The sequence below is a fragment of the Sus scrofa genome, chromosome 1 (genome assembly GCF_054392235.1).
Source record: "Sus scrofa isolate SSC_HxYL_T2T_F1_AM1 chromosome 1, Sscrofa_HxYL_maternal_Yorkshire_Landrace_v2.0, whole genome shotgun sequence".
NCBI classification, from domain to species: Eukaryota; Metazoa; Chordata; class Mammalia; order Artiodactyla; family Suidae; genus Sus; species Sus scrofa.
The window spans coordinates 278,019,911-278,043,242 of record NC_139383.1 but is presented as its reverse complement, the minus strand read 5'-3'; the positions used below and the strand labels follow the sequence as shown (position 1 = coordinate 278,043,242).

At 38.1% G+C, this 23,332-nt stretch overlaps 1 protein-coding gene and 1 long non-coding RNA gene across 51 annotated transcripts in view; both read left to right on the top strand.

Annotated features, from left to right (window-relative positions):
* DENND1A (DENN domain containing 1A) overlaps positions 1-23,332 on the top strand; it is a 520,477-nt gene that overhangs the window by 215,083 nt on the left and 282,062 nt on the right. The gene's annotated exons all lie outside the window — the stretch shown is intronic.
* On the top strand, positions 12,277-18,759 carry LOC146407262 (uncharacterized). The gene is made up of 2 exons (XR_014827793.1): positions 12,277-15,881; positions 16,120-18,759. It is a non-coding gene; the product is annotated as an uncharacterized LOC146407262 (long non-coding RNA).

The following is a 23,332-nucleotide window of genomic DNA, read 5'->3' as shown; positions in this document are numbered from 1 at the left end:
TGTTTCCCAGTAGCAGTGGAGTTGGAAGATGTAATTTTATTGAATTCATGTATGAATACTGATGTACATTTGCTTATGCATTTTTGTACTAACAGTTCTCAAATACCTGATACTCATCCAAGATAGATGGGAGAGATAAATTGAAATAATATCTTCCAATATTTTTTAGTTAGGTTATATTTTCTAGGGGGTATGAGGTCCCTAACAACATTTTTAAGTTATCTGAATTTCTTAAAAGCTCAAACCAAATTATGTGTGATGGTGAATTTTCTTTCGATAAGTTACCTTTACGATACTTGACAATGCAGCTGCCCTTGGGTTGTCTTCCCTTGTCTGGTGAATGACCAGAAAGGATTCCCTAGAGTGATAGTTTTATTGAACTTAGCTTTCAGAATTTGGCATTCAAACTCAAATAGTGATTTTCTGATCTGTAACTGAACAAAAGGCAACTCTTAATACACAGTGCCTTGTTACAAAAATCTGCTCAGTGGTTAAAAACAAAATAGAACGGGGAGTTTCCATTGTGGCTGAGCGGGTTAAGAATCTCACTGTCATCCATGAGGATGCAGGTTCAATCAAGCCAAGATGTAGGTTGCAGACGTGGCTCGGATCCAGCGTTACTGTGGCTGTGACTTAGACCTGCAGTGGCAGCTCCCCTTTGACCCCTAGCCTGGGAACTTCCATGTGCTGCAGGCGCAGCCCTAAAGAAAAAGAAAGAAAGAAAGAAAAAGAACAACCTCTTGCATCATATTGCTCAGTAATAACCTTTTCTTCATTTTCTTTATTTTTTAATTGAAGTGTAGTTGATTTACAATACTGTGTTAATTTCTGTTGTACAGCAAAGTGATTCAGTGTACACACACACACGTTTTAAAAAAATACTCTTTTCCATTATGGTTTATCATGGCACAATGAATATAGTACGATATTGTTGATTATCCCTTTCATGTATAATAGCTTACATCTGCTAACCCCAACCTCCCACCACATCCTTCCCCAACTCCTTCCCCTTGGCAACCACAGGTTTGTTCTCTACGCCTGTGAGTCTGTTTCTGTTTCATAGATATATTCTTTTGTGTCATTTTTTATATTCCACATGTAAGTAATAGCATATGGTATTTGTCTGTCTCTTTCTGACTTACTTTGCCTAGTATCACAATCTCTAGTTGCATCCATGTTACTGCAAATGGCATAATTGCTTTTCTTTGTTAAATGTTTGAGTAGTATTCCATTATATATATATACCACATCTTCTTTGTCTATTCATCTGTTGATGGACATTTATGTTGATTCTGTGTCTTGGCTATTACAAATAGTGCTGGTATGAACATAGGGTTGCACATAGCTGTGTGAATTATAGTTTTGCCTGGATATATGCCCAGAAGTGGGATTGCTGGATCATATAGTAACTCTGTCCTTAGTTTTCTGAGGAACCTCCACTGTTTTCCATAGTGATTATACCAACTTACATTCCCAACAGTGTAGAAGGGGTCCCTTTTGTCCACATCCTCTCCAACTTTTGTTATTTGCAGACTTTTTGGTGATGGCCATCCTGACTGGTGTGAGGTAGTACTGCATTATAGTTTTGATTTCCATATGTCTAATAATTAGCCCTGTTGAGCATTTTTTCATGTGCCTATTCGCCATGTGTATTTCTTCTTAGGAGAAATGTTTATTTAAGTCTTCTACCCATTTTTTGATTGGATTATTTGTTTTCTTGTTCATTTTCATAATTTTAGATGCATACTTTTTTTTTTGCAAAAATAAGCATATGAATCTGAATCTAATTTATACAGCTAGGTAAAGAGTTTGGACTTTGAAATCAGAAGGATGTGAATTCGAAACATTGTCTACCAGTTGGCAAGGATTAAATAGCTTCTGTAAGGTAAATATCTGGCACATAGTAGTTGCTGAACAAATTTTAATTTTCCCTTTCTAATACCCATCCCCCTATATTCCATTAAATTTTAGATCATTTGGCTTGAGGAAACCTTGGTTTCAGTTTCCTTAGAGATGGTAGTTGGAAAGTTTGCCATACATTTTCCAGCTCTCCTGAGTAGGGCAAAGTTTTAGGAGAAACTTCAGTAGATACTGTCATAAATACAGTTCACAATGTACATTCTGTCTGTCAGAATTGGCTACTGCAGAGATGATGGGTGGACAGTAGCCATTGTTGAGGAGTGGGTCCTATACCAAGGACATACTAAGCTTTGATGCTAGTGGAAAATGGGCCTTTGCAGAAAACTTAAAGCAATAGGGGAAAGTGCCTGGAGGAAAGGGGAGGTAGGTAGGGATAACTTCTCAGATCAAGTTCAGAAGTTAGCAAAGCAGAATCAGTTCCAGGCCAGTCATAGAGAACTGAGGGAAATCCAGTCTGGGGAGAATGAGGCAGGAAAGCCCTCAGAACAGAGAGCTGATTCCTATATGAGAATCAATGCTTGATGAATACAAAAAAATCCATCCCAGGGGTACCAGAACAAGGAACATAATTTCTCACTTGGAAACTGGGGCGCTAGTGCTCAGGCAGGGATTTTGGCTACTGAGAATGTTAAAAGAGGTGGAAAACAAGCCTACAACAGTTTTTCCTTTTTCTTTTTAAAATTTTTTTCTCTAATTATGTAATTAATACATACTGATTGCTCATCCTTCTGCCCCTGCCAAATTGAAAGTATCATAAGAAAATATAAGGGGGGGGGCACATAACCCTCTGGTGCATGTAACAATTATGACATATTTTTGAGTGTTTTTTCACATATGTACTTATGATATTTTTATATGGTTATTGAAATTTTTTTCCAGCCATGAATATACTTAGGCTTTTAAGTAAATGTATAGCATATCAGAAGATTGCAGAAAGTGACCCATAATGCCATATATGGAGTTTCCATTGTGGCTCAGCAGTAATGAACTCGACTAGTATCCATGAGGATGTAGGTTCGATCCCTGGCCTCGCTCAGTGGGTTAAGGATCCTGTTGTCACAGACGTGGCTTGGACCTGGCATTGCTGCAGCTGTGGCATAGGCTGGCAGCTGAAGCTCTGATTCAACCCCTAGTCGCTTGGGAAGTACTGTATGCCACGAATGCAGCCCCCCCCCCCCAAAAAAAACAAAAAAAAACCCCATAATGCCATCTACCCAGAAACTTGGGTTTTCAGAAATATTATGCAAATAGTATATCAACATTTTTGTAAGTCACCATTCAAATCATGCATAAATATTTAAATAATGTGGATAAAATGCAAGTCTCCTTTAACCACCCCTCAATTCCAGTGCCCTATGCAGAATAGAACTGCATGGTTGTTACATGTATTATTTGGTGCATGTGAAAGAATAAGAAAACATATAAAGAATGATAAAATGAACACCTGAGAATCTACTGCCTTGCTTATTAACATGACCAATGGCATTAAAAACTACTATTGATAGACACGTGTTGTGTGTTTTCTATAATGAACACTGCTGTTATGAACAATCAGAAGATAAATTCTGCAGACTCCTACTACCACATCTTCTGACCCACCTGCAAGTTTGCCCATATATTGTTTTCTCTCTTGTTATCACAGATGCACTTTTCATGTTCTTAGCAAGGGCAAAACCCTTTGTCCCTCTACTAGATCCCATCCTCTTTTACCTACTCAAGATTCAATTCCATTAGCCCTTCTCGTTCTAATCTGGATCATCATTTTACCCTCTCTGTGCTGTACCTTTCCCATTGTTGTTCAAGTATGTGGCTATTTCTCCCATCTTAGAGGGGTAAGTAGGAAACCACTCCGTTGAACCTATTTTTGATACATTTCGTCATATCATCCCTAGGGAACACTGCTTTCCTGTTTTCCCACTACCTCCCAGGCTTTTCTTTCCTGTCTGCTTTCCCATTTCTTCTATAGCTCCCCATATCTTTTGACAACCTGTGCTCCAGAGCTCAGTCCTTGTTGTCTTTTCTTTTTAAAATATATTTACTCCGTTGATTATGCCAAGTGCATGTCATGATTATAAGTACCATCTGACAACTCCCAAAATTAAATATGAACCTCAAACCTGGGCTTTCCCTTACCTCCAGTTGTCTACAGTTCCTCTTCGCTGTCCAAAAGAAAGTTTTATATAATATATTCAAAATTTAGCTTCTGATTTTCTCAATCTTCCCCATCTCAATTAATGGCAATGCTGTCTTTCCATTCAATCATGCCAAAAACCTTGAGCTGTCCTTGACTTTTCTTTCTTGTTGAGTACCCTTGTATCAGATCCATTGGCAGATTGAGTTTTAGCTCATATTCAGGTATATCTAGGCTCTGATCCCTTCTTTCCACCTCCACTGCTACACCTTAGTCCAGGCTAACAAGATTCTTGCTGGAGTGCTATAGCTGGTTTCCCCGAATTGAGTGTTAACCTTCCAGATGCAGCTATTCTCAAACAGCATCCCTCATTTTGATCCCAGAACACAGAAGAGGATTTGAAGAACTGTTTTCTCAATTCTCTCAACTGATATTTTTCTTGATGTGTAGAAAAGTAGTGGGTTCATTACAAAGGAATACCTAAGACATTAGGTCTCCCTCCCCAGTTTTATTGAGATATAATTAACATGTAACTTTATTAATTTAAGAAATATACAACATAATGATTTGATATATGATATATTATGAGTGACTACGATGCATAAAAGGCTTAATTTTTTCCTTAAAATCCAGGTTAAGAGAGAATGATGATGCACAGCATCTGGAGGAAGTACAGATTAGACCATTCCTTGGCCCCAAATCCCCCAATAGTTTCCTTTTGGAAGAAGAGTCTTCCCAGGACAAGTCCCTGCATAATATGGCCACCTGTTTACTCTCCTTATTTCATTTCTATTGCTCCTCATCTCATCCGCTGTGCTCCAGCTATACTGACTTCTGTGTTGCTTCATCTGCATGTATGCTCTTGCAGATGACTCACTTTTTTTGAGTTGTAGAAATCTTTGTATATTTTAATAATACTGATTCCTTTGTCAAATATTTTGCAAATATTTTCTCCCATTCTTGAGATTGCATATTCATTTTCTTAATGGTGTCTTTTGATGAGCAGAAGTTTGTTGTTGTTTTTACAAAAGTTAATTTATCAATATTTTCCTTTTATTTTAATGATTTCTCTGTTCTAAGAAACTTATGCTTACCCCCAAATAGTGCTCTTATGTTTTTACTTATGTTCTCATCTAGAACATGTTCTTTTATGTTTTCATATAGAAACTTTATAATTTTACCTTTTGAATTTAAGCCTGTGGTCTATGTTAAATTAACTTTCATACACGTGAGGTATGTTAGTATTTATTTTTTTTTCCCATGTGACTGTCCAGTCATTTCAGCATCATTTTTTGTGACAGCTTTCTTTCCACTATTGGATTACTTTGGTACCTTTATAGTGATTGTGTAAGCATTCTATACCATTGATATGTTTATTTATCCTTATGCCACACTGTCTTGATTACTGTAGCTTTAGAGTGAGTAGCAAAGATTTGGTAGTGTATATGCTCCACTGTGGTGGTCTTTTTCTAGATACTTTAGATATTTTAGATTCTTTGCATTTCTGTTTATATTGTAGAATCCAGATTGTCGGTTTCTATAAAAACAAAAACATCTGGTGGGAGATTGATTGGAATTATATTGAATCTGTAGTTCAGTTTAGAGAGAAAACATCCTAACAATATTGAATCTTTTTTTAATTCTTGAACATGGCATATCTCTCCATTTATTTGTCTTAAATTTCATTCAGTGTTTTTTATTTCTCAGTTTAAAGATCTTGCATGTCTTTTGTTACATTTATTCCTGTGTATTTGATTTATTTTTTACAATGCCTCTAATGGAATTATTTGTTTATTTTATTGTATTTGCCAGTTGTTTGTTGTATGTAGTATACAACTGATTTTTTGTGTGTATTGACCCTTTATCCTGTGACTTACTAATTTGTTATTAGTTCTCATAGTTCTTTTATAGATTCTTTAGGTAATGTAAACAATCATGTCATCTGTATATAGACAGTTTTGCTTCTTCCTGTCAGTATTTTATGCCTTTTATTCTTATTTCTTTTCTTATTGCACTGGCAAGGATCTCTAGTGCCATGTGGAATGTTAAACACAAGTGGTGAAGGTGAATATCTTTATCTTGTTCTCAGTCTTAGAGGGAACAGTGTTTTACCATAAAGTATGAGCTGTAGATTTTTTTTCAGAGCAGCCCTTAAATTGAAGAAGTTTCCTTCTATTCCTAGTTCATTGGGAGTTTCTGTCAGGAATGGATGTTGTTCTGCATCTATTGCTATAAACATCAATTTTTTCCTTTAGTCTTTTAAAAATAAATTACAGTGGATTTTTTAATGTTCTACCAATCCACTTGATGATATTTTGTTCTTTTTATATATTACTGGTCTCGATTAGCCAATATTTGATTTAAAATTTTTGTGTGTGTTCATGACAGATATTAAGTTATATATATTTTATAATGGCTTTGTTCAGTATTGTTATCAGAGTTATCTTTCTTCTGGAAGTTTCCACCTTTCACATTTAAATCTTTAATCTACCTGGAATTGCTTTCTATGGACATTATACAGTTGGGACCTGTTTTCATTTTTTCCCCCTCTTGGATATCAAATTGCTCCTCTAACATGTCTTGAATATCAGTCTTTCCCTTGGGATTTTTGGTGCCAGGCCTGTCATTGATCAAGTTTTCCAAGTTTGGCTTTTCATTCTGCTGTTAGTTAACCTATCCCCGTACCTATAACTTGCTGTATTGATTATGATAGTTTAATTAATACCTGTCACTTTTCTCAAAAATAACCTACTTTTTTTTATTTTCTACGCTTCCATGTAAATTTTAGATTCATTATCAAGTTTCATAAAAATTGTGGTGAGATTTTGATTGGACTTTTCATTGAATACATCTATATGTTAATTGAGTCTTCCTACCCAGTTTTTGAACATGATGTCAGATTCTTTTGGTCTTATTTTAATAACTTTTAATAACATTTTAAAATTTCTTCCACAATGATCCTGCATATCTTTGGATCATTTTTCCATATGAACTTTTTATGGCTTTTTGTAAATGGTATATATCTTTAATTGCTTTTTCTGTTCTGTTTAGAAATTCAATTGATTTTTGAATATTGATCTTTTTGCACAGCTGCCTAATTAATTCAAGTAATTTATGATGCTTTCTTTTGAGGTTCAGATAGAAAGTTGCATAATTTATAAATGACTTGTTTTGTCTTTTTTTTTTTTTTTTTGTCTTTTTTAGGGCCACACCTGCAGCGTATGGAGTGTCCCAGGCTAGGGGTCAAATTGGAGCTGCAGCCACTGGCCTACGCCAGAGCCACAGCAGTGCGGAGCCGTGTCTACAACCTACACCAGAGCTCACGGGCAAGGCCAGGGATGGAACCCACAAGACTCATGGATGCTAGTCGGACTTGTTAACCGCTGAGCCAGAGCCAGATGGAAACTCCCTGTTTTGTCTTTTTCTTTTCTATTTTTTACACCCTTTTTAAAATTTTCTTGTCCAGTTTTGCTGCCGTGTATCTCCAGTACAATGCCGAGTAGGATAGTGAATGTCCTTTTATTGTTCCTGATTTTTTTTTTTTTTGGTCCTTTTTTAGGGCTGCACCCGCAGCGTGTGGAAGTTCCCAGGCTAGGAGTCTAATTGGAGCTGTAGCCGAAGGCCTACGCCAGAGCCACAGCAACGCCAGATCCAAGCTGTGTCTTCGATGTATACCACAGTTCATGGCAATGCCAGATCCTTAACCCACTGAGCGAGGCCAGGGATCGAACCTGCAACCTCATGGCTCCTAGTCAGATTCATTTCTGCTGTGTCACGACGGGAACTACTATTGTTCCTAATTTTAAAGGAAGTATATGTATCCTTCTGGAATCTGACTAGAATGTGTTAGACTTTTTCATTCTCATATTGCTTATCTTCTATTTCATAGTTGTTCCTTCTATTTTTCTATTTAGACCGCAGAATGGATAATATATCTGGATATGTTTTTTCATTTCATTAATTCTGCTTTTGCTTGTGTCTGATCTTTTCATTTTGTGAAGTTCCATTTTTATTATTTTATAGATCTGCCTGGCTATTCGTGATCTTTTGTTTTCTACTCATTTCCAGTCTTTTCTTAAGTTTTTAAACATATTAAACCGTGTTGTTGTTTTTTGACATCTTGTGTCTGATTGTTTTAGGTGTCCGTAAAGCTGTATTTGGAGGATTTTTTTCTGAGGCCTTAGTTAAATTTTAGTTCCTCTTTGAAAGATCTATATTTCTTTTCTTTTCCCTTTTTTTTTTGTTGTTGTTGTTGTTGTTGTTGTTGTTATTGTTGTTGCCTTTCTGTCTCTCTTTTTTCTAGGGCCGTTCTTGCGGCATGTGGAAGTTCCCAGGCTAGGGGTTGAATTGGAGCTGTAGCCTCTGGCCTTTGCCACAGCCACAGCAATGCAGGATCCGAGCCTCATCTGTGACCTACACCACAGCTCATGGCAATGCAGGATCCCTCTGATCGAGGCCAGGGATCAAATCCACAACCTCATGGTTCCTAGTCGGACTTGTTTCCGCTGCGCCACTATGGGAGCTCCATGATAGATCTATATATCAGTTATGCTTCTGTATATCATCTAGGAGTCCTAATAATTATGGTGCTCTGTAAATTTCCTCTTTGCTCTTTTGTCAGACCTTTTAGGTGAATTTAAGTTGCACGTCTATGTAAGAGCATACTTTCAGTTAGAACTTGTCAGTGGAGATGTTTGCCTTCCGCCCTCTGAGAACATCAAGAATGGAAATTATTCTGCTGGCAGAATGTATTCAATTTTTTTTTTTTTTATCCTTCCACTAAAAATGTAGTGCTCCAGCTTCGGGTAGTATTGTTGGGAGGTTTCCAGGCTTTATTTCCTTTCTACTCTGCCTTCTAACTCCATTATTTGGAAGCTCAAAGTGCCCACAGTTTGTGCTTCTTTTTCTTTTTTTTTTTTTTTTTAATGAAGCATAGTTGATTTACTATGTTGGGCCAATTTCTGCTGTACAGCAAAGTGACCCAGTCAATCATATAGATACATATACACACACATATCATGGTCTATCCCAAGAGATTGGATATAATTTCCTATGTTATATATTAGGACCTCACTGAAAAAGCTTCATTTTTTTGATCCCTGAAGTGTTTTCTTTTTGCCAGATTAGCGATATGTTTTAAGATTGCATGTGTGTAAATATATAATCTAGTACTTTAACTGTATTCATTGGGAGGATTTAGAAAAAAAAATCTCCATATGCCAAAATGGGAGTTCTAAAGAAATGTAAACACACGCACACACACACTCACTCACCAGCTTTAAGTGTGTGATTTAGCAGGTTTGACAAGGGTGAACAGATGTGTAACCACTAATATAGTCAAGATATACAACATTTTTGTTCCCTCAAAAATTCCTTGTTCCCCTTTTTAGACACCCCCAGCAGCCCTGGTGTTAGGCAACCACAGATCTCTTTTCCTTCCCCATAGGTTAGCTTTGTCTTTCCTAGGATTTCACTTAAGTGTAATCACACATTATGCATTCTTTCGCGTCTAGCTTCTTTTGCTCAGCTTTGCATTTTGTGATTCATCCATGTTGTGATGATTATGAGAGGTTTGTTCCTTTTTATTGTTGAGTAGTGTTCTTTTGTATGGCTGTACTGCAGCTTATTCACTTGTTGATGGACATTTGGGTTGTTGCTAGGTTTGGTTTACTGTAAATAAGGCTGATAGAAACACTCATGTTGAAGTTTTTACATGGACACATGATTTTTCTGGGTCTTATGGTGTGATAACTTTATAGGAAACTGAAAATTTGTTTGTTTGCTTTGGGGTTTTTTTTGTCTTTTTCAGGCCCATACCCGCAGCATATGGAGGTTCCCAGGCTAGGTGTCAAATCGGAGCTGTGGCTGCTAGCCTACACCTCAGTCACATCAATGCCAGATTCAAGCCGCATCTGCGGCCTACACCATAGCTCATGGCAACGCCAGATCCTTAACTCACCGAGCGAAGCCAGGGATTGAACCTGTGTTCTTATGGATGCTAGTCAGATTCTTTTCTGCTGAGCCACCAAGGGAACTTTCGAAAAATTGTTTTTTAGCAATACATGAGAGTTCCCATTGGTCCACTTTCTCACCAGCTATTGCTACTGTTAGGTTTTTTTGTTTTGTTTTGTTTTTTTTTGTTTTTTTACGGTAGTATCTCATTGTAGTTTTACAGTAGTATCTCATTGTAGTTTTAATTTGCATTTCCCTGATGACTGTTGAAAGTCTTTTCATGCGTTTACTACAAGGTATTACATTTCATCTTTGGTAAAGCATCTGCTCAGATCTGTTGAACATTTTAAAATTGGGATCTTTGTCTTATTATTACTAAACTAAGAGTGTTCTTCATATATTTTGGTTATAAGTCTTTTATTAGATATGTGCTTTGCAAATATTCCTCCTGGTCTCTGGCTTGCCTTTCCATTTCCTTAACAATGTCTTTCACATATCATAAGATTTTAATTTCAAAGTCCAGTTTATTGGGGTTTTTTTTTCCTTGTATAGTTCATATCTTTTTTGTCCTATAAAATCTTTGCATAACCCAGGAGCACAAAGATTTTCTCCTATATTTTTTCTAGACACTTTATAGATTTATCTCTTATATTTAAGTTTCTGATCCATTCTATTAATTTGGTATATGATGTGAGTTAAGAAAATTGGTATTAAAAATTATAAATTGCAATTAATAAAACAGTGCTTTTATAATAGCATCAGAACATGAAACACTTAGGGGTAAACGGAACAAAATATTGCATGATCTGAACACCATTGCTGAGATATATGTTAAAAGAAGATCTAAATAAGTAAAGATTTAAACCATGCCCATGACTTCAAGGCTTCAGTGTTGTCAGGTTGTTGTGATGGTTAATTTGGCTAAGCTATGGTGCACAGTTGTTCAGCCTAACACCAGTCTAGATGATGCTGTGATTAACATTTATCATCAGTTGAGTTTAACGGAGACAACCCTCCATCATGTGAGTGGGCTTCAGCCAATCAGTTGAAGGCCCAAGAGCAAAAAAACCCTGTGATTTTCCAAAGAAAGAATTCTGCCTCAAGATAGTAAGCGATATCTTGCCTGAGCTTCCAGCTTGTTGACCTGCCCCACATATTTTTGACTTGCATGAACTAATTCCTTAAAGTAAATCTCTATTTATATATATCCTATTCTGTTTCTGTGGAGGACTGTTACTGATACAGATGTCACTTCCCCCAAATTGATCTGTAGAGTCAGTGCAGTACCAGCAGGATTTTTAAATAGAATTTGACAAGGTGGATCCTAAAATTTGTATGGAAATTTATATGGCAAAGAACTTAGCCAAAAGAAGTTTGAAAAAGAATCAGTTTGGAAGAACCACATTACCTGATTTCAAGTCTTATTGTGAAGCTGTAGTAAGCAAGACATTATTGTATTGGCATAAGGATGGACATATTGATCAGTGGAACAGAATAAAGAATCAATTAATTTTTTTTATCAAAGGTGACAGGGTGATTAAAGTGGGGGAAAGAATGGTCTATTAAGAGAAAATGTTAAGGAAACATATATCCACAGAGGGGAAAAATGCAACTGACTTTCGAATGTATGCATGTTTTTCAGTACAGAAGAAGAAAATATCTTTACTTTATATTTTGGTTTTTTTTGGCTGCACCTGAGATATGTGGAAGTTCCTGGGCCAGGGATCAAACCTGCACCATGGCAGTGACCCAAGCTGCTGCAATGACAACACTGGATCCTTAATCCAGTGTTCCATAAGAGAACTTCCAAAACATAATTAATTCCATCATCCAAAGGTAGAAATTGTGGTGTATTTCCTTTTAGTCCTTCACTGATAAAATATGTCATATACATATAATACATGTGCACATATTTAATTTTTCATTTTCTTCAGTGTGGCTACAAGTAAATTTTTTTTAATTGAAATGCAGTTGATTTACAATATTAGTTTCAGGTTGTACAACATAGTGATTCAATATTTTTATAGATTATACACCAAATAAAATTAGATAACTATATTTCTGTGTTGTACATTCTTATATATTATTTGTTCCATACACAGTAGTTTGTGATGCCTTTTTTTTTTTTTTTTTTAAGGGCCGCAGTTGAGGCATATGGAGGTTCCCAGGCTAGGGGTCAAATCGGAGCTCCAGCTGCTGGCCTACACCACAACCACAGTGACGCCAGATCTGAGGCACATTTGCAACCCACACCACAGCTCACCACAATGCGGGATCCTTAACCCACTGAGCGAGGCCAGATCGAACCCACAACCTCATGATTCCTAATTGGATTCATTTCCGATGCGCCATTACGGGAACTCCTAGTTTGTGACTCTTCGTGTTCTATCCCTAACTTGTTCCTCCCCCCACGTTTTAAAAATTACGTATTTGAGATTGTATACATTTTAATTGATATTCTCTTTACTAATGGCCACATAAACCTAAATCACAAATGTGGCCAGAACTTAATCTATTGATCTTTCCTGTTGGGATTAATAATAGTAGTAATAGTAGCTGCCATTTATTACTTTCCATGTGGAAGCTGTGCTAAGCATATCACATGAAACTGTATTGTTGAATCTTTATGACAGCTCTTTCTGGTAGTTAGTTCCATTTTAAAGGCAAGGAAACTAAGGGTTTTAAGTGACTGCCTATCTGATGTGAAGCTTGGGTTTATAATTCACATGTCTTTTATTTCAGTCCCTAAGAAAAATACACTGCTAATTTTTAGACTCTTTATGGTTTGCTGGTTGGTCTGTTTTCTGTTAGAAGTAGCTCTGAGGTGTATACCTTTGTGTAAAAATCATTGTTTATATTTCAGAAACCTGAACTTCTTTCTGCCTGCCAGTCCTTCATATATTTTATCCATCCTCATCTAATGAAATATTTTCAAAGCCAATGTGGTTGTTCAACATAGCATGCAGGACAAAACAATGCACAAACTATGGAGCCGTCCTTTTGGTCGATGAAGGCCTGAGCCAAATAAGCAGCAGGCCAGGGCAGGCATTTCTATAGGAATACAAATCTGCAGGGGAACAGATCTAAGGGAATTCTGTGGAACTAACTATTCAGTGGTTTCTTATTTTGGAAATCCTTAACCCAGTGAGCGAGGCCAGGGATCGAACCTGCATCCTTCTGGTTACTAGTCAGATTTGTTTCTACTGAGCCACAATGGGAATTCCAGCCCCACCTTTCTAACTATTCAGAATGTAGGGGACACACACTTTAATCTTTAAGTAAATGGATTTAATCTTTAAGTAAATGGATTTTTCTCAAGACTCCCTGGTTTGTTCCCTGCTTTCATCCTTATTAGGGCTCTGATTTTTGTAGAAGCAGCAGGGTAATACACCATTCCCACATATAATGTAAGTCTTCTTTCCTCTAAGGAATTGTTCAGTTCTGCCTCTGCTGTATGATATGGTAATGATAGAGTTAAATCATCTTGGTCCTTGACTTCTGTGTTCTGCAGGTCTACTTACCCCTTAAATTCTCTTAACCTGTTACTGAGAGCACACATGACCTAAATGAGATAGGAAGTCATGTGTAAGTTTGTGAAAAGTGTTGTTTCTAAGCAGCCTAAAGATTATGCTTATGTTTGGAATGTCTTTTCATTTTCATTTCCAAGTTTAAAGCTTCAGTATCATTGGTGTTAGGGGAAGAAAGATGAGGAAGCTCTAATAGTCTCACCATAATTTCTTGTGTCACTCTACAACTCCTTCTGTGTTCCTGGTTTTTCATTGAGGCTCCAGGAATCCTGGAAAGCCATCACAGAAGATGAGGAAGACTGATGGATTAAAACTTGAGGAAAACTTGTGGGTAGAATAATGACCATCCAGTTTCTCTTACCTCTGCTAATGGGGAGCCTTTAAATTTTGCCTATATTGATAGGAGCACAGTGATTTTTTGCTTAGAGAAACCTGTTAAAATGGCTATTTTTAAATGCAAGAAAGAAAAGTAATATGGAACCGAGGTTAAGATGAAATAAATCTGCATGTGTGTATATTTATAAATATGCACAATTTTTTCCTTTTCTTAAAATGGCAAGAGGGGTATCTGGGGAACAGGATATACTCTGCAGGCAGCTCTTCAGCATGTTGGAATTGGGGAATCTTTTTAACGCATGCAAAAGACATACCTCTTTCATTGTTTGTATAGCTCTGATTTCCATTTTAAACTTAACTGGCACTTGTTAAGTTAGTGTAGTAGCAGGTATTTTGTAATATGTAGCTGTTACAAAGCATCTTACAAAGTTTGTTTAGCGTGAGCCACAAAAGGTGCTTGTCAGTAGAAAGCCTTTTAGCTTTGTGTTTTTTATTTCTTGTTTTCCTATTCCTCGCCTAACTAACCTTGAGAGGACATGATGTGGATAAGATCTCCGCCATAAATTCAGAAAGAAACATGCTCGATCCCTGCCTCTTCTCCATCTAATGAGTTCATGTAAAAAATATATCAAAAGAAATTCTCGTAGTGGAATCCTCACATTTCAAAGGAGAGTATATTTATTATAAGAACTGCTGATTCATTAGGAATGCTTTCTAATTCGACAGCAACAGCTGCTTCTGGTTCGAATAAACTGCATCTCTTTTGTGCCTCTATCTCCAAGGGGATGTTAAATTTTGGTTTAAGATTTTTCTCCTGCTTTGGCTTTTTTTCTCCCTTTCCACTCTTTTCTCAATTATGATGCTTTACCCTCCTCAGTGTTCACATGGTTTGCACAGCCCACTGTACCCACCCCCATCTTTAAAAATGACTTTCATTAAGATTGTAAATGCTAATAAAACTCTTCTGATAATGTGTTTTGTTTGCATTCACAGTGGCAGTGGAGTATATTGTATAGCAGTAAAGAAAAAGTTGAGACACGTTGTAGTCATGAATTCTAAGTGTAATAATTTAAAGTACAGGGAGCATTTCAGAAACTGCTATTGTCTATTAAATGAAACCACTGTATTAATGTATCATAGCATGCTGTTCTAATCACTTTTCTCCAAATACCAGCTTTTGAAAGAAACATGGCTGCATTTTTTTATACAAAATCTGAAATCGTGTAATTGAATGGCTTGGCAGAATAGGTAAATGAATGTAGCAACATGCATTCAAATATGTCCCTTTGGTTTGTAATGAGCTGATTGAAGTTCACAGTTGTACGACTTTCCATTTTATTTCCTGATTTTACATTCTGGGCCCAGACAAAGGTGCTAGTTTTTTGTATTAACAGAAAAAGGAAGAAGAAAATTGTTCATAAGAATCAAGTGGCCCTTTTTGGGGATCACTATTGGATTCTGAGCTCCATTAGTCTTTGTTCGACTATCCTCTGGAAAATAAAGGATATTCTATCATAACCATTTCTATTTGAATTTAGAATTATTAGCAAGCCCTGTTAGGACTTAAGGAAATTCTGTCCCCGTATGATAGGGCTGGTCATCTGCCCCACATGTATGTACAAGTTTATGTGAGAAATAATTGGTGCCTCATAGCACTTTTCTTAGTAATTACATTTGTTGGTTTATGCGTCTGATTCCCCCTCTAGACACTGAGCTCCTCAAAACTAGAAACTGTGTTTCATTCACCTGTTAGCAGCCCCAAGACCCAGCAAAAGGCCTCACAGTCAAAAATGCTTGATGTTTGAATGAGCAGACATCAGTGAAGGAATTAGTAGAACACTAAAGCCAAATGAGTGTCAGAACAGATATCAAAATACACAGTAGAAAGAAAGATCATCAAGTTTGAATCTAAACAGACACTGTTGCGAATCCTGGCTAGTAAGAGACTATGGGAATTCCCTGTGGAATCCAGCTGAAATTTTGATGTTTCAGAATAATTCCAGTTGTTGAAGACAGTAACTGTTCTACCTTCCCTCAGACAAGAGAAACCATGTTCTTTTGTACTCCAGTTGGTAGGAAGCATAGCAGAAAAAGAAAGAGTAATACTGAGAGATTGCCAGTCCATTCAGTGGGGACAACATTCTGGGTTTGTTGAGATAGCCTTTTGCCTCTGCACATGGGTGGCTCTGGTTAAGTCTCTTCCACTCTCTGGACATCCCTTCCTTCTGCTATAAAAATGAGAAGGTAGAACAGTTTAGAGCACCTGGTTTCTCTCACCTTTCTTTTGCCTCATCTGGTTGGGGCAGGTGGCAGAGAGCTGGGGTTCTACCTTTTCTGGAAAAAAAAAAAAAAAAAAACCAACCCTAGCACATGGTCAGACCTCTGGGCTGGACACAGTTCTATAGCTAGGAGAAAGCATGGTGATACAGAGGCAAGATATACTACAACCCCAGTGTGGACGGATTGGTCTATTTCATTCACATGTGAAATGTGTCTCAAGTAAAGTATGATATAACATGAAGTTTGTGAATAACATACTGTTTTAATGCATTAGGTGGACTGAAGGTATTCTTTCTACATCCCCTCACTTGGGGTAGAGCAACAGCCAGTACCTTGGAGCAGGGATACATGGGACTCTCCAGGGGAATAATATGTCACTAGTAAAACTTGTCTTTCATTGGTCAATGGTGGGGAAAAGGCTAAAATATCCATTGTGGCTTAAAAATCATGGTAGAAGCCATGATAGATCATGATAGAGACTACATGCTGTATTATTTCCTTTATATGACATTATGAAAAAGGCAAAATTATAGGAATAGGAAACGGATCAGGTGCTGGGAGTGGGGGAAGCACTGACTACAAGGGGCAACATGAGCACATTGGGTGGTTTGGGATAGAAGTGTCCTGGGTGTTCCTGATTTTCTGTGGCTATCACACCATTGTATGCATTTGTCAAAACTCAAGGAGCTATACATTCAAAAGGGTGAATTTTAATTGAATTTAAAAATAAGTGAATTTAAAAAAGGTAGTGGTGAGAATAGGTGAAAAAGAGATGATTTCAGTGTGGTGTGGTAGGAACTATGGTACATTATATGACACCCTGAGAGGGATAAGGGGGATTGATTGGGGCACAAGGGAACATCTGGAGGCCCTTGGAATGTTGTATATACCGATTGTGGTGGTGATTACACAGCTGTAAATAGTTATCAAAAGTCCTCTAAATATACACATAGAATGGGTGGGCTTTATTGCATGTAAATAATAATTCAAAGTTTATTCATAAAGGAAAAAAAGTTCCCTAGTGGTGCAAGTGGGTTAAGGACCCAGTGCTGTGACTGTTAAGGGCCAGTTGCAGCTGTGGTGTGGGTTTGATCCCTAGCCCTGGGATAGTCACAGGTGTGGCCAAAGGGGGGGGAAAAAAAGAAAGAAAGAAAAAAGACCCTGAGCTTTGAAACCAGAAGACCTTACTTCAAATCGTGACCATCACCTTACTGGCTTGATGATCTGGAGCAAGTCACTGCACATCTCTGAGCCTCCATTTCTTCACCTATTAGTTGCAGCTGAAGATACCCATGTCCTGTAGCTCGGGGAGGAGTAGAGATAATGCCCTTGAACTGCTTGGTTCACTGCCTGATGCAGCGGAGGAACTAGGGATTTTCATCCCCAACCTGTGAATGGCTCCGTGTGGAGAATTGATCTTTAAAATACCCGAACCTGCTCTATTTTAAACCCATGAAAGTTAAGTTCAAACATTGTGAGAGGTAAAAATGTTAACATCCATGTTTGTTTAGTGATAGTTCTTAGAATCTTTTTACTGCTGCTTTTTTCTGTATCATTATAGCATACTAAATCTTCTAGGGTTAAGTCACATTTAATTAGTTAAGAACAATTTGTAGTATTCCTTCAGTCAGAGGAGCACAGGACCTTTTTGCCATGTTATCTTGAAAAGAATCATTTGTTGAGGAATGAATGAAAAAACACTGGTGACACCTTTATGATCCCTATCTTTTTCTTTGCTTTCATTCTGTCTTTGAGATGAAATCTTTATCAAGTGGATACATATTAATAAAATTCCCATTGACCCTAGCCCACTCTTTTATGACAAATACAATGTTAAAATATTTGTAAGAACACACAAATGTTTGTGTCACTCAGCCTTTCAAAGATGTTTAATCCAAAATATGGCTTAGAACTACTTCTCCTGAGAGAGCAGGTATATGTCTGTTATAACTGTCATAACAGAAGCTACCTGTTTTTGAGCACCTGGTATGGTCTGTGAACTCTTATGGGCATTCTGTATTATTTGCATTAGAAAGTTATTATTAAATTTGAATCAAGTTGCTTAATTTGTTCCATACCGATGATCTTGTTAGGTAAATAGGAAGCATTGCCCTTTGGCAGAGGAAAGTGGGCTTGGAGAAATGAACTAACAGCTCAGAGGGAGCCACCAGGCTGTTCTCCTCTCTTACCATATCACACAGTGGGTGCCACTTCTGCAGAAGGCTCACTAACCTTTGCCAACCTTTGCCTAACAGGAACTCATTTTTTAGCTCTGCTCCTGAGGCCAAATCTTCTTTTTAATTGCATTCAGTTAAGTAATTAAAAGAGCATTGACATAAGCCTCCACTATTAGAACCTTCGTCCTAGAGGACTTTGCCAGCTACTTCGGTCTTAAAGCCTTCAAGTTTATCTGCTTCCAGAGTCACCTTGCAGTTCTTCTTCCAGTCTATTGTGAAAATGATCTTATAAAAAGGCACATCTGATCAAATCCCTCCTCTGCTCTAAACTTTTCTTTGCTTCCAGGAAAGAGCCAAACTCCCTAGCCTTATACATGAAACTACTCACCAGCTGGTCTTTGTGGATTTCTCCAGTCTCATCTTCTTCTACTACCAAGATTCCCACCTGCACCCCTATCTCAACCCCTTTTCTCTCTCCTCCACAAAAAAAAAAAAAAAAAAAAAAAAATCACAGAGAAACATCTTGCCCACAGCCTTAGGTGGAAACCAACTTCCCCAAGCCATTTATAGTCCGCTCTCTCTCTGCTTCTGGAATATTCTGCCCCCTCCAGATGTAAGTGCACATTTCTTTTGTCTAACTTCTCTCCCTTGTTTAGCTAACACCCCCGCCTGGTTGAGATGCTCTTCGCCAGTGTCCCACAGTTCTCAGTGCCCTGCTGTATCACAGCAGCCTCACATAGCCTTGGGATTAACTGTAGACATGTCTGTCTTCCCGGAGAGACCTAGGTTCCTTGAGGACAGACAGTGCTGTGTCTCATTCACATGTTTATCCTGGCTGTCTAGCGCAAGGCTGGCATATATTGATGCTTACTAAATGTTTATATGAATGAACCAGCCTCGAGAACTTGGCCTCAAAGTCTAACAAGGAAAAAACGATTTTGACCTTTTATTCTTTCCCCTCTCAACTTATGGTGGCCTTGCACAAGTGAGTATGTCTTGCTTTCTTTCTTTCTTTCTTTTTTTTTTTTTTTTGTCTCTTTAAGATTTCTTGGGCCACTCCCGCGGCATATGGACGTTCCCAGGCTAGGGGGTCGAATCGGAGCTGTAGCCACCAGCCTATGCCATGGCCACAGCAACGCAGGATCCAAGCCGCGTCTGCAACCTACACCACAGCTCACGGCAACTTTGGATCCTTAACCCACTTGAGCAAGGCCAGGGATCGAACCCGCAACCTCATGGTTCCTAGTCGGATTTGTTAACCACTGAGCCATGGCGGAAACTCCGAGTATGTCTTGCTAAGACCCACCAGGGTTTATGGAGGCTGATGGCTCCCACATTAGGAAGGTCCCTAAAAACCTTATTAACCAACTATTCCTCTCTGGAACTGAGATCCCTGATAAGCATGGTGCCGGGGAAAGGGCACGAGATGGGTATGACCAGTTTGTTAAAGCATGCAAACTTCCATTTCATCATAAGACCCTCTTTTGGGAACTAGGTTGCCAGAGTTTTTAAGCACACTTAAAGAAATGCGAATGAAGATAGGCTTTCAGTTCTGCTCTCACTAACCAGTCTACCTCCCTACTACCAAGCGGGATGACCTGGAAGTTAGTAGGCAGGAAGGAGTCACACATGTCTCTGGTTTTTAGTTTAAAAGTGAATAAAAATAATGCATATTTATTGTAGAAAGTTTGGAGAATATAGGAAAACAAAATGAAAAGTCATTTGTACATATTATAGAGCCTGTTCTTATACTTAAATATATGATAAATATTTTTCTATGTTGAAATATTTTTCTGTAGTCTGATTTTAATGAATGTGTAATATTCAGAAGGGGAGCAATATAGAGGAAGGAGATTGAGGTACAAACTATGATGTATAAAATAAACTGTAAGGATATCATTTACAACACAGGGAATAGAGCCAATATTTTATAATAGCTTTTAATGGAGCATAACCTTTAAAAATTGTGAGCCACTGTATTATCACCTGTAACTATATTGTACATCAACTGTACCTCAATAAAAATAAAATTAAAAATTAAAAAAAATTAGGAGTTGTGGATCAGCGGGTTAAGAACATGACACTGTCTCTGAGGATGCAGGTTCGATCCCTTGCCTCACTCAGCGGGTTAAGGATCCAGCGTTGCCGTAGCTATGGCATAGGTCGTAGGTGCGACTTGGATCCTGTGTTGCTGTGGCTGTGGCATAGGCGAGCAGCTGCAGCTTTGACTCAATCCCTAGCCCGGGGACTTCCATATGCCACAAGTGTGTCCATTAAAAAAATAATTAATTTAAAAATTACATGCTCATAATTATAAACCACCTGACTCTAATGGTTTTTTTTTTCCTAATAAAAATATAAAACTTAAAAAAATTTGCACATGGAGGAGTTCCCGTTGTGGCACAGTGGTTAACGAATCCGACTAGGAACCATGAGGTTACGGGTTCGATCCCTGCCCTTGCTCAGTGGGCTAAGGATTCGGCATTGTGGTGAGCTGTGCTGTAGGTCGCAGATGCCGCTCAGATCTGGCGTTGCTGTGGCTGTGGTGTAGACCATCAGCTACAGCTCCAATTCGACCCCTAGCCTGGGAACCTCCATGTGCTGCGGGTAGAGCCCTAAAAAGATTTTTTTTTTTAATTTGCATTTGAAAATTTAAAGGAAATTCCATTACTTCGATAGTTCATAATGTAAACTATTATACATTTAGCTTGGTTCCAAGTATTTGCAATTATGGATAACATAACACACTTAAAAGGTGAAACAAGTACTTCTAAATTTTTTAGGCACTGCATACTTAGTACATAAGCCACAGAAAATGTAGAAAGAAACAAAGATTATAATCCCACAACCTATAAATAACTGCTACTAATTTTTATCTCCTAGTCTTTCTGTGAGTGTGGATGATTGGATGTGATACATTGTTGTGAATATTGCTTCTTTTCAATCTGCAGCTGACCCTTGAACAATGCAGGGGTTGGGGGTACAACAGTTGAAGATCCACATACTACTGTCTCTGCCTCAAAAGCAGAGGAATTGATAAATGACTTGCCCAAGAGCAGGGAGCTGGAACAGTGTGGATAGAAGCAGGATTCGGACCCCAGTTCTTTTGATTCTACATATTGTGATCAGTAATCAAACTCAAAGTTCCCCCCCCCCAGTTAGTTAATTTAATTATCTGTAAAAATACAGGTTCTATATTTACTGGAAAAAAAAAATATGCATGTAAATGGACCTGCATAGTTCAAACCTGTATTGTTCAAGGGTCAGCTGTATATTATTTCATGGGCATTTGCTAAAAATATTCTAAAACCTAATTTCCTATTGCCTGGATTTACCGTAATTTATTAACCATTCTCTTAGCATATGTTTAGGTGTATATGTGTACGTTTTGCTGTTACACACTTAGTCAAGAACTTCCATTTAAAATATATTACAGAAAATTATAATATTTAATGCTGGTGGAAACAAAATAAAAACAATTCACACATTCATTTTCTGACCTTCATAGTCTGCTTTTAATAGTTAATCATTGAACAACCATTTTCCCGCTCTCTTTCATACCATATGAATTTAACAACTGATGTCAGGGGAATCTACTTCTGCCAAAAGGCTTGCTGGTTGAGCTTCCTTTCTCTAAAGATTGGTGTTTAGGGTTGCTTTTGAGGGGGACACACAGCTGATGGTGCTTCTGGGGACTGATGACTTCTGACTTGTTTAACCAAATACTTAGCTTTCCTCTAAGCTCCCAATTTTAGGCTTTTGTAGCAGTACGGATGCCTTCTCCTGGATTATAACCAAGCAGTAAGCCATAAACAGATTATTTTAAAAATAAGGAATGCCTGAGGGATAGGATTTTTTTGTCAGGGTAACAATAGGGAGTGACCAATGGCCTTTTGTGTTTCAACTCTGTTTCCCCGGTGGTGGATCCCCCACCTTCTCAGGTTGCTCAGGACTGGGTGTCTCCATCCTATTGAAGGCTCAGCTGTGGAAACTGCCTGCTCCATGCAACTGCTGTGTTCTTAATGGTTATGGTGCAGAGACTGCACGCCTCAGCTCCTTGCAGGGTAGCCCAGCTGTTACTTCGCACATTTTCCAAGTTTTGTTTTTATGGCCTCTGTCAGGTCATTCCTAATGCCATATTGGTTTTAGATTTAAACCAGGGGCCAACTTCAGTGGAAGCTATGCCTTATTCAGCTCTCTGCCCAATGCCTGGCTTATATTAGGTAATGAATGAATGAACAAACGAACAAACAAATGAGAGCTAGCTGTAAAAGATGAGCATAATGCGTGTCCCATTTTGGCAATTTGCAAACACCTAATCACATGTAAAGTGTATGTGCTATCTAGTGTGTACTTCACCAATACTGCTCCCTGAGGGAGATTTTTTTCAGAAAAGTTCCTGTTGGTACAACAAGTCACCCAGACCTGGATTCAACCCTGATCTACTCTGTGACGGTGTGACTCTGAGCAAGTTACTTACCTTTTCTGTGCTTCGCTTTCCTCATATGTCATCTGGGGATGCAGTGGTACCTACTTAATAGAATTACTGTGAGGAATAAATAAGCAAATGCATGTAAAGCTCCTGGCATCTATATTCCAGAATAAATGGTGGTCTCTGCTGTTAACACTTTTATCTGTTTGGTGCGTGATGAGTAGCACAGCAGTAAAGGTACTCGGAATGAGCTGCATCTTGCAGTTGGACAGATTATACCCTGTTCAGCTGTGCTTCCGTGATTGGTTTTGTACCAGAAATTTGCTTCTCTCACATTCGCCCAGACCTGCCAACAAATGAGATAGTCATGGAGGTTTTCTTTGGTGAAGAATCTGGTGGGTAAGACAGATGCCTGTGGCCGAATGAAGCAGAGAGAGGGCCTGTTTACCTTGTACAAATTTCTGTTGTACCTTCTCTCAGAACCATCAGTCTCATTTCCAAAAACCTCTTGGTGAGAGAGTTGCTCCCCACGAAAGGTAACTTGAGAGCAGTTTCCTGTCTGCCTTTCTTGCCTGCT